This window comes from Phyllostomus discolor, chromosome 1 (genome assembly GCF_004126475.2).
Source record: "Phyllostomus discolor isolate MPI-MPIP mPhyDis1 chromosome 1, mPhyDis1.pri.v3, whole genome shotgun sequence".
In the NCBI taxonomy this organism is placed as follows: domain Eukaryota; kingdom Metazoa; phylum Chordata; class Mammalia; order Chiroptera; family Phyllostomidae; genus Phyllostomus; species Phyllostomus discolor.
This window is the reverse complement of record NC_040903.2, coordinates 48,320,832-48,332,314: the sequence shown is the minus strand read 5'-3', so window position 1 is coordinate 48,332,314 and position 11,483 is coordinate 48,320,832. Positions and strand designations below refer to the sequence as shown.

Sequence of the window (11,483 nt, the reverse complement as noted above, 5' to 3'; positions counted from 1 at the left end):
AGTCTACAAACTGTTCCCCTGATATTTCTGGTACCACCCGGCACAATGCATAGTTATTACAATATTATCGACCGTGTTCCTTATGAGGCGCTGTACAGCCCTGTGACTATTTTGTAACTACCAAGTTGTACTTCTTAACCCCTGCACCTCTTTCACTCAATCCCCTAACCCCCTCCCCTCTGGAAAACATCAGTATACTCTCCATATCTCTGAGTCTTTTTCTATTTTGTTTATTTTCCCCACTTATAGCATTTTCTATGTACTGTAGGTGCCTCATAAAATTATGTACATATGCTTGAGCAGGATGTAAACATCACTTAACTTAGAGAAACACAATCTAAACATCGCCTAGGACCATGACATCCTGTTTCAATGGTCATATATAATAGTTACTATTTGTTGGGGCCTTACTACAGGCTCTAGTAGGTGCTTTACACACATTCTTAATTAATTATTGCAACAATTGTGAGAGTTTACAAAGCAAAACCCAAGACAGGAAGTTGTGTGCAAGTCACTTATTTGGAAGGTGATTCCAGGATGTAGAAATGAGGTAGTGGGCAAAGTGAGACAGGCAGGTGAGAAAAGCACAGGGTTTATTAAAGAGCGGGTTACCACTCTGAGTAACAGGGGCTCAACCCAGCTGGGAGGCTCCCTGAGGAACTATGTTAATGTCCCTTCAAATTGTCTCACTGAGGTCGGTCAGGGTCGCCCTAGGGGATATTAATCCCTGGTATTTCTGGCTGTACAAGTCCCTGTGCACCAGAAGCAGCCCAGGGCTGTGAGAGAGACAAAGGTGGGCACAGAGGTGGGCAGCTGAGTGGTACAGGAGTTGTCCCCTGCTGTGGCAGTGAGCAGAGGGGCTACGGGAAGGCCATCAACACAGCCTGCTGTAGTACTACTAATCCCGTTTTAAAGTTGAATAAGCTGGGATTCAGAAAGGTTACCTGCCCAAGGTAGCATTGCAAGTAAGTGGCAGATTGGGAGTCCTTTGCTGTGACTGCAATCCTATGCTCATTACTGCTCCTAAAACATGGCATTGTTGTAGGCCTACCCTGAAGATTATGGAATTAATCACAGAAATGTGGAGCTAGTACGTGCACCAAAGATTCTTGAGTCTGTTCCCTAGAATAAGGAATGTTACAGTAACTTGTAAGTCTGAGGCTACAGTGCAGGACAGTTTCAGGTGGGGCCCAGAAACAATACCATAGGCTTCTGCACACAGTGTGCCTTCCACAACCATGCACAGCCCTTTTGGTAAATATATTTAACTCATTAAAAAAATAAAAAGATGCATACTTATATTTATTACAAATGTAGTATATATTAGATTTGAAAGTTAAAATTATGGAATGGCCTCATTTCTTCTAAATAGTATCATGAGCCCTGTGCCTGATGGAATCTTAAGGATTATTACATATTTGATTATTTCTTGTCTTGCTGCCTAATGCTCTCTCCTGTGAAGCCATTTCCTAAATAAAAGTGTTACAGCTGAAATTAGATTAGCAATTAAAAATAAATGAACTACTTGTTATAGTCTCTAGGAACCACTTTGGATGAACTAAAGTGTTATTCAATTAGCAAACTAAAAATTGTCTGCATAATTTTATTCATGTTCACCATTTCCTCAAGGTACTACTAACAGAGACTCCTGTAGTTTTAAAATATTAGGAATCTAATGTAAGGCATTTTTTCAAGCCCAAAAGACAGTCCATACAGACCCATTATAATACTGTAACTGCAATCATTTAAAATGAGAAAAGTCATTACACCAGTTTTTGGCATGATTTGATGAACTAATTTAATGAAATATTCTCATTTCAAATAACAGTAAAACAATTGCTTATGTTTATCGGGAGAAACAAATCTTTTCTTAAAAATTTATTCTACATAGCAGGAAGAAAGAAGGAGCTCCTACTCTTTGCAGCAGCATGGATGGAACTGGAGAGCATTATGCTAAGTGAAATAAGCCAGGTGGTGAAAAAGAAATACCATATGATCTCACCTTTAACTGGAGCCTAATCAACAAAACAAAACAAGCAAGCAAAATACAACCAGAGGCACTGAAATAAAGAACAAACTGACAGTAATCAGAGAGGAGGGGGGAGAGGTATAATAGGGGATAATGGGGGGGGGCATCAAGGAACGTGTATGAAGGACACATGGACAAAGCCAAAGGGGGTGGGTTTGAGGGTAAGAGGTGGGGATGGGTGGGGCGGGGGGCTGTGGCAGGGTGAAATGGAGACAAATATACTTGAACAACAATAAAAAATAAATACCTACAATTTTAACTTATGAATTCATGCCATATGTGGAGATTCCAATTTAATAATTAGAGTAGTCACACATATGATATGATTCTTCATGATGAAGATTCTATATCCACACACATTGACCAGTTATTTTCTTTATTATTTCTGCAGTTCCTTAAAAAATTGTCTCATTATTTATGTTCATTTTACAAATATTTATTTTACATTCTGCCCCATGAATTGCTCTGAAGCTTTGTCCTTGTCCAAGTCTGAAAGTCTGGTCCTTCTTTTGCCTATTCACTGCCATACAGATCAGAATGTAATAACGTTTATTCCCATCTTGGAGTGATGTAATTTTTTTCTAATGGACTGTTTCTTGTCCCTTTAAAGTCTTGAGTATTTCTGCCCTTGTATACATACATCTCCAAAAAGGTCCTTCTTCCTCCCTGTGAGTGGAAGGTACAAAAGGAGGAGACCAAAGAAGAGAGGAGGGTGCAGAGCAAGTATGGAAACAATCAACTTTTCCAAAAGAATCAATGTAATAAAAATAGATGTTGAAAGAAATATAATGTGTTACATTTATGCCACCATTTATACATATTTGGATAGCAGCAGCTGTTTTGTTTCAAAATCCAGGGAGATATTCTTCTAATGGAAACATACATAATCCTATGACTAAAAGAGAGCTTCTTACTTCATCCTTTCACCAACAGGCAAATCTACCCTGCAATAATTTTGGGTTAAAGAGCCTCATTGTCTTTGAAAAGGTCAATAAGAGAAAGTATCTTTTGAAAATTACACTTAGTAAACATTCATATTATAAAGTACAATTCAACTCTACAAATGTCAGTATGTTATCTCTCACTTTAAGAAGTGTTTCAGAGTAGCACTGTTGCTTGCTACCTTTTATCTGTATTTAAGATTGGATACTTTTGTCCTAAGTACTTTCCTGCACAGTAGTGTTCTCAAACTTTTTAGATAATGGCCCACTTAGCAAATGCTACCTTCCCCAGGGCACTCTAACAATTCTCCAACACCAAATAGGTGACTCATAGAACTCAGACAACACTATACTTTTAATTCCTATTTTATTATAAAAGGTACAAGTCAGGAACAGCCAAATGGGGGAGACACGTAAGGTGAGGCCCAGAATGCAGAAGGCCTGGGAGTGTGTGCCACCCTCTCAGTACACCTACGTGCTCACCAACCAGGAAGCTCTCTGAGCCTCCTTATAGAGTTTTAATCAAGGTTTTATTACAGAGGTATGACTGATTACATCACTGGCCATGTAATTTAACTCAGTCTTCCCATATCATTAGCAGTCTCTCCCTATCCGCCTCTCTCCCCAGCCAACAGTAATCTACTTCCTGCCTCTATGGATTTGCTTATTCTGCACATTTCCTATGTTGATAAATGGAATCATGTAATATATGGCCATTTGAGATTGGCTTCTTTCACCTAGCATATTTTCAAGGTCCATCTATGTTGTAGTGTTCACTGGTTCTCTGTTCCTGTTTATTGCCAAATAATATTCCATTACAGATATAGCACATTGTGTTCATCTATTTATCAGTCGGTGGACACTTGGACTGTTTCCACTTTTTGGCTGTTATGAATAATGCTGCTATAATTACTCATGAACAACTTTTTATGTGAACATGTGTTTTTTTTTTATTTCTCTTGGATGTATGAGTAGGAGCGGAGTTGCTTTGCCATATGGTATCTCTATATTTAGCCTTTTGCAGAGTTGCCAGACTGTTTTTCAAAGCAGCAGCACCATTTGCATTCTCATCAATAGTAGATGAACAGCACTAGATCTTATGTCTCTCCCATGAGGAAATTAAAATTTTCCCCCTAGTTCCAATTGTTTAAAGCCTGGGAAAAGAGTTCATGTGGTCTGGCCTGAGTCAGAGGCTGGCCTGTCTCCCCTCGAGCAGATGGCTGTCTCACCTCTGGCTGTGGGAAGCAGGGTTTCCCTGGAAGGGCATGTGCTGCTGCACTGGGCAGAGGAAATGCCTGCCACAGCAACCTCGGCTTTAAGGACATGCTACCTCCTCGGCGTAACTGTAAATGTGTGGGAGCATTGGGTTGATACGGTTGGGTCCTCCTGGCATTTAGGGAGTGTCTGGGGCCTGGAGGTATAAGTGTCCTGAAATGTGTAGACAGTCTCATCCAATGAAGATGTGTCCTTCCCCAAAGGTCAGTACCATTCCAGCTGATTAGCCCAGTTCTGTAATAATGAACGTCCCCTTTAGCTGGATTCATACCTATTCAAAGTAAAGATTTTATACCCAGCCTGTCCTTACAGCTAGATGTGGCATGCGATCAAGTTCTGGTCAATCGCATGAAAGCAGAAGTGGCATATATAATTCCTAGGAGAATCCTTAGAAAGGGTGTGTGCCCTTCTCTTTGCCATTCTTCCTTCCTGCTAGCTGGGGGCTGATGTTGACGGCTGGGATTGGAACAGCCATCCGGCCCACCAACAGCAGTCCCACTCTGAGAAAGCATCGAACGACAGGATGGAAGGAATGTGATGGCTGCAGACTGTCATACCAACTCTGGGCTGCCCATGGATTTGTGGGAAGAAATAAACTTCTGTCTTAATAAGACTGCTAGTTTGGTTTTCTGTCATGCTTAGCTGAACCAAATCCTCATCTAACCTTGTCCTATGTGCTGGCACCTTGTCTATGTACCATCAATGAAAACACTCAGCATGCATTACCTCAATGGTTGCCCACATCAAACCAAATGAGAGAAGCACCTGTACCACCCACTCCCATTTCGAGATGGAAAAACTCAGGCTCAGAATAATTAAATACCTTACTCAAGTTCATACTGATTTAACACAGACGATGCTAGGTCTCCAGAGCCCAAGTCTAAAACATCCTTGCTAAGACACCAACAAATTAACGAACCCAGAACAAACCGATAATGATAAAAACTAAGACACAATTAATAAGTAAAAAGAATAGTAATCGGAACCTCCGATGCCTCATTATAATAGTGATGATACATGATAAGAAATTGGCCTTTTGAAACGTGGGAGAAAGCCAATCACCTGCACATGCGCACTTGCAGAGCGTTTTTGTGTCTGCCAGACTTTTAGCAGAGTGCGGAATTAAAACCCTTAGCACTCTTTAGGTGTGCGCCAATTCAGCTTATAAATATTAAATTTTAACAATGCATTTAGGAGATTACTCTGTGTCCCTTAGCTGCATGCAAAAATGAAGATCTGTGGAATTATACAGCCTTCATATGCAATGAAGGAAGATGTGCATTTGTTAAATACAGGAGGACCTACAGGCCATACCCTATCTTAGAAGATGCTGTATGTGAAATTAAGCCTCTTGCTTTAAATCCATAGCCCTCTGTCTCTTGTTCCATTATATCTCATATTGTCTCATATGTTTCTATATGTCTCATATTGGTTCAAAATTTAGAACATTGGATGTTGCGAGATGATGAAATTCAGTTAACACTTGCAGCACCCACTACTTGCAACTGCATGCCATCAGGGACAAAATGATGACTAAGAGGGATCCTTACCCTCTGGAATCTCAGCCAGTACCTCAGGGGAGATGCTACCAAGACAAGTGGGACCCAAGGTGAGATGCACCATAATAAGGTTGTCCTCAGGTTGTCCAGAGGAACTGATTATTTGTGCCTCTGGATGGTGGGTAAGACTTGAAAAATCACTAGGATTCTGCTAAACAGAGAAAGGAGAAACCAGGCTGAGAAACAGCTAACAAAAGCACAAAGCTGTAGGAAACAATGGAACAGGCTTAGGGAGTAACACACAGCCCAGGGCATTTGTTTATTTAAAATTATATGCATGTGCTACTATACTAATGTACATTGTAAACACAAACATAAACAGAAATTATTAGAAAAAAATAAGTAATTCTAGGGGTACTGCTAATCATGAACATGGTAAAACTACGTAGTTTAAAAACAGAATGGAGGCCTAAGCAATGTAGCTGGGTTGGGCATTGTCCAGCAAAGTGAAAGGTCATCAGTTCAATTCCCGGTCAGGGCATATGCCCTGGTCCGGGAGTGTGCAAGGGGCAGCCACCCAGGGGTCTTTATCTGAGTTATAGCAATCAAGGCAATGCCTTGATTTCCAATGTCTAGCCTCCTGAATGGTGAGAGAATAAATTTCTGTTATTTAAAGCCACCCAGAGTCAGATAATGCACTACAGCAGCCCCAGGACACCAATACACTTTGTTATTTGAGCCCTCGCACAACTAACTCTTTGCTGGTGGTGATCAGGACCCAGTCGTAGCCCTCATGGAGTCTGCATTCTGGTTGAGGGGGGTCACACACAAAAAACAAATGTGTAAGTTAAATTTAATAGCGGACTGTTAGGTGCTGTGTCAGTTCAGCTCCAGAATTGTATATCCAACTGTGCACTTGCACTTTCTACTTAAATGTCTAATGGGCATCTTGAACTTAACTTTCCCCATGTAGAAGTGCCTGGAAGCAAGAAGTTGATTTAATGAACCGAGTCAGGAAAGGTCTCTGGGCTGAGATGACAAAGCAGGAATGATGAGGATGAGCTAGGACAGTGAATGAAAGAGGGCAGGTTCAAAGCAAAGTCCTTGTGTCAGTTCATTTTGATTCAGCCTTTGGGGGTGAAGAGAGAAAGAAGGTGAAGGTTCAAGGGAGAGAGGCAATGGCAGTAAATCCAGAGGAGGTGGAAGTGACTGGGGCTAAGGTGAGAAAGCAGCCCAGGGGTCAGGGTCTTCAAAGGGCAACGAGAAGAACAGAGCAGGGACTAAATGCTGCTCACACCAGACGAACACTGTCTGAGGGAGAAGTCTGCCTCTACCACTTGTGGTTATAAAAGAGTAGGAAGAGGGTTTGCAAATTGACCAGGTTGAAAGAGCTAGTTAGGGGTTGAGCCAAAACTTGTCTGCTTGAAACTTAGTGCATTTTCGGGGCGGGGGTGGGGGGGGTGCTTCACATAGAGATTTAGGCATCATGATAACACAGGTGGTAATTGGATCTGGGAAGGGACAATGTTACTCAGGTAGAATCCAGAGAATGAGTAAAGGATGTGGAAAGAAGAGTTTGTTAGCAAGAGAGACTCAGAGTTGGGTCAGGGAGAGATAGAAGAAGAATTGGGAAAAAGACCAGTGGTTGTGGAAGCTAAGACAGACTCACCAAGTGGAGAAAATGGTCACCTGGGTCAAATACTCCAGAGAGCTGAGGAAAGACGATGACTCTGGTACAACACGCTAGATTTAGGTCAATTTAATTCGAGCATGAATTCCACAAGACACTAAGCTCTGAAACTTGGTTTTCCTATTTGTAAAATCAGGGTATACGTGGAGAAAGCTGCTGACTTGTTTAACAAATTTAAACCCATACCTGGTAAAGTTGGCAATGGAGAGAGACTTTGTGTGTAGGAAGGCCCAGGTGGACCTTACTCCAGATCCTGGAATGAACCCTGGGTGTCTCTCACTCAGATGTCTGCTGCAGCCACCAGCAGACTGGACAAACACAGATTTTCCAACTCCTCTCATTGCCATAGCACAGCTGAGACAAGTTACGTTATTTAAGCGAGATACTGCTAAAGGTTGGACCTCTAATCTTGGGGCTGGTCATGAAACTTTTCTCTTTTCTTTCTACATTCCCTTCATTGATAAATTCATCTAATCCCTTAGCTTTAAAATACTGTCCCAATGCCCAGACTCTCAAATGTGTATCTCCAGCCTTGACTTTACTGCTGAGCAACTGGCTGCCCTAGATCATTACTTAGATGTCTAATGGTCATCCTCAACTTCACCTTCCCCAAAGCGAACGCTTGACTTCCCGATCTTGGTAACTATATATCCAACCCGCCACAATTCTCTGGGTTCTATCTCCAGGACATTTTCCAAATCTCAGTCCTTCTCTATACCTAATGCCTTGCTATTTCAACCTGCCATCATCTCTCACCGGCACTCTGTAATAGTCTCCCAACTGGATTTTCTGCTTCTTCTTGATAGCGTCCCCTTTAATTTGCTCTCACAACAGCCACGGATCTGTTTAATACATAAATCACATTACTCTCTTGATTGTAAACCTCCAATAGCTTCTCATCACACTTAGACTAAAACCCAAAGCCCAACAGGCTTTACAAGATCCAGACCCTTCTCACTGGTTTGACTTCTCATGCCAACTATTCTCTCTCTCTCTCTCTGTCTCTGTCTCTGTCTCTCTGTCTCTGTCTCTCTGTCTCTCTCTCTCTGTCAGTATGCTCCAGCTTAGCCCCTGGTTTTCTTTCTGTTCCTTCAACACATCATGCTCATTTCTGATGAAACATTACTGATTCTCTCTATCTGGAATGGCTTTCCCCATCTTCTCCCCTCTTCTCCATCTTCACATGGCTGTCTCCTCCTTACCACTGAGGTGTCTGCATATCGCTGTCTTCTAAGAGAGGCCTTCTCTGCCCATGTTTGCTACCGTAGCTCCCTAGTCAGTCTCTACTGTAACAGTTAACTTCTGTATCTCAACATTTATCTAGTAATATTTTCTTGTTTACTTTTATGTTTATTATCTGTTCCTCCGGCACTGGAATGTAAGTTTCCTGAAAGAAAAGTATTTTGTCTGTTTGGTTTAACCACTGTGTGTTCAGCCCCAGAAAAGTGCATACACATGGTAGGCACTCAATAAATACTGACAGAGAAAGAAAAGGAAGGAAGGAAGGAAGGAAGAAGGGAGGGAGGGAGGGAGGGAGGCTGGCTTAGAACAGAAGGGAATTATATAGAGAGAGTCCTCTATCATTAGATGATCTGGTTTAAAATTAGAGCTGTCAACTTCACCAGAGAATGCCTTCCCCTTGTTACTTCAGAGTGCCCTGAGGAGTACCCAGACTTGTAGAAATTGAGAGAGAGAGAGAGAGAGAGAGAGAGAGAGAGAGAGAGAGAGAGGAGAAAGAGAGGGGAATAGGAGGAAAAGGAGGAGGAGGAAAGGATGGAAAGAGAGAGAGGGAAAGAAAGACAGAGGCTGGGTGAGTGTCCACATTTTCTCTCCTGCCTTTCTACGGTCCACCACTTACCTGGATGATTGACAATGGGCAGGTCACCTTCCTGAGTCAAGAAGTCACTCTACATTCACAGTAGAAGCTTGGACTAAAAACAAAGAATAAGCACATCAAAATACATCTTAGAAGAAGTACACACATATTAATAGGAAGGACAGCTACTTCCTGCAAGGTAATGATCTCTGTTCTACACACTTTGCATACTTGATCCGAGAATCAGATACAGGAGAGTGATCTGGAATTTGACACATGTGTTTAAGTCATTGTATTACACTGCTTGCTGAGTGTGTCTGTTGATGAGGAGCAGAGCAAGTACTCCTGGCAAAATGCCACCTAAGTTACTCGTGCCAAAATACTAAGGATTCCCACAGATGATTCTCGGTGTCCTCTCCATCCTAGATGACTTCAGTTTCCCTGTGCAAGACTCAACACCCCTCTCATAGTTCCATGATATTATCACCTCCAATGCTTCTCACTTCGCCGATGCTTCATCCACGTGGTCACACTCCGAACCTTGTCATCATCTCCAAACTATTCCACTTCAGAGACCTTAAGCCCGAAGACTTAAGAATATTTGATGTTCTGCTCATAATATCTACCTTACCTTTCTATATCCCCTTACTCTCATCTACCTGCTTTTTAACCCCAACAAGACACCCTCAAGCCTTGCCTCCCCATCTCTTAGCCCTCTAATTCATGCAATAGCCCTTTCTCTTCTTTTTATTCTCAAAGGGGAAAAAATAGCTCTCCCCTGTCCTGTCCCAGAGAACCCCTCAGCCTGAACTCTGGACTTCAGCCCCACCCCCAAGCCCTGTTTCATTAATTATTTACTCTCTCCTCTAGGTCGTCAACTTATCTTTTCCTGGCTTTCTTCCCTCAGCACATCCACATGATCATATCTCTTGTAACGACTACCAAATAAATAAATAAATCTTAGGTGACAGGATCCGATATTCTCCTTATCTAGAATCCTCTTTTCTCTTTCCTTTCACGGTTAAGTCTTTCTCACCCTACTCTAATCCCACTCACTCCTCACCCTTCTGCAACCTGACTTGGGTCCTCACCCCTCTTCTGAAACTGTTCCAGACCAGGCCTCAGTGACCCAACAGGCTATGGTCATATTTCACTTCTTATCTAACGTGGTATCCTTTCTAGGAAGCTGTTCCTCCTTCTGCCTCTGTTCTGTGACGCTCTGCTCAGTGGGGTTCCTCTTTCCCTCCGGCTGCTCCTAGGTCTCCTAAGAAGTTTCTTTTCCTCTTTCTCTTTGATAAATGTGGATTCACCCTCCACCCTTACCTTGCCACTGCCTGTACGTCTCTTTCTAAACAATGTTATCCATGCCTGTGGCTTAAAGGGCCATTTATATATGTTAATGCCATACATTCTTGGAGTCTTAAACCTACATGGCCTTTTAGACATCCCTGTTTTTGATGGCCTATAGGCACCTCAAACTTAATATGCCCCAAGTTGAATTTATCATCTTTCCCATTTCCAAAACTGACTCTTTTGTTTATATTTTCTACACAGGTAGTTGGTGACAATCATCCATGCAGCAGCTCAGGCTAGACACAGGAGAAAAGCCAAGCTTGTTCCTCACCACTAGACTCCTCTGGCTCCAAATCCCGCTGAATTCACCCGCTAAGGATCCCTCCGATCTGCTCATCTCCCTTTCCCGGACACTGCTGAGCTCACACCTTTGCATCTCTTTTCTGAATATTCTCAGTAATTTCCGGACTGTTCTCCCTGACAACAGCTTCATCTCCCTCATCCAGCCTAAAGATCTGATAGTGTTTTTCTCTGTCATTGTTATTCATTTACATCTTTTATTTTCTTTAGTGTCTTTTTCAAGCTAAAAAAGTAATATGTTCTCATTGTGAAATAGCCTAGGAGTTTATAAGGCTATAAAAAAGAGGCTAAAGTCACCCTGATCCAGTCCTCAAATCTTTCTCTCTTTCTCACATGCACACACGCACACACACACACACACACACACGCACACACGCACACACACTTCCCCCCTAAAAATAGGGTCTTATTTAACATGCTGTATTTCTTCTACTTTTAAGAGGCATCTATTTTTTTTTACATTTTGTCATCTCTGAAACCAATATGTACTATACAATCAACGATGTCTTAGATTTGATTAAATACACTATTTTTCTACAATGTGCTTTTTTAACTCATTAACATGGGTCATGATTCCAAA

The 11,483-nt window shown here is 41.9% G+C and overlaps 1 long non-coding RNA gene across 1 annotated transcript; it reads right to left on the bottom strand.

The window, feature by feature from the left end:
- Positions 1-2,781: 2,781 nt before the first annotated feature.
- On the bottom strand, positions 2,782-11,223 carry LOC118499846. Its single transcript, XR_004902397.1, has 3 exons — positions 9,738-11,223; positions 9,293-9,365; positions 2,782-5,880 (listed from the first exon to the last, which is right to left on the bottom strand). It is a non-coding gene; the product is annotated as an uncharacterized LOC118499846 (long non-coding RNA).
- Positions 11,224-11,483: the final 260 nt, after the last annotated feature.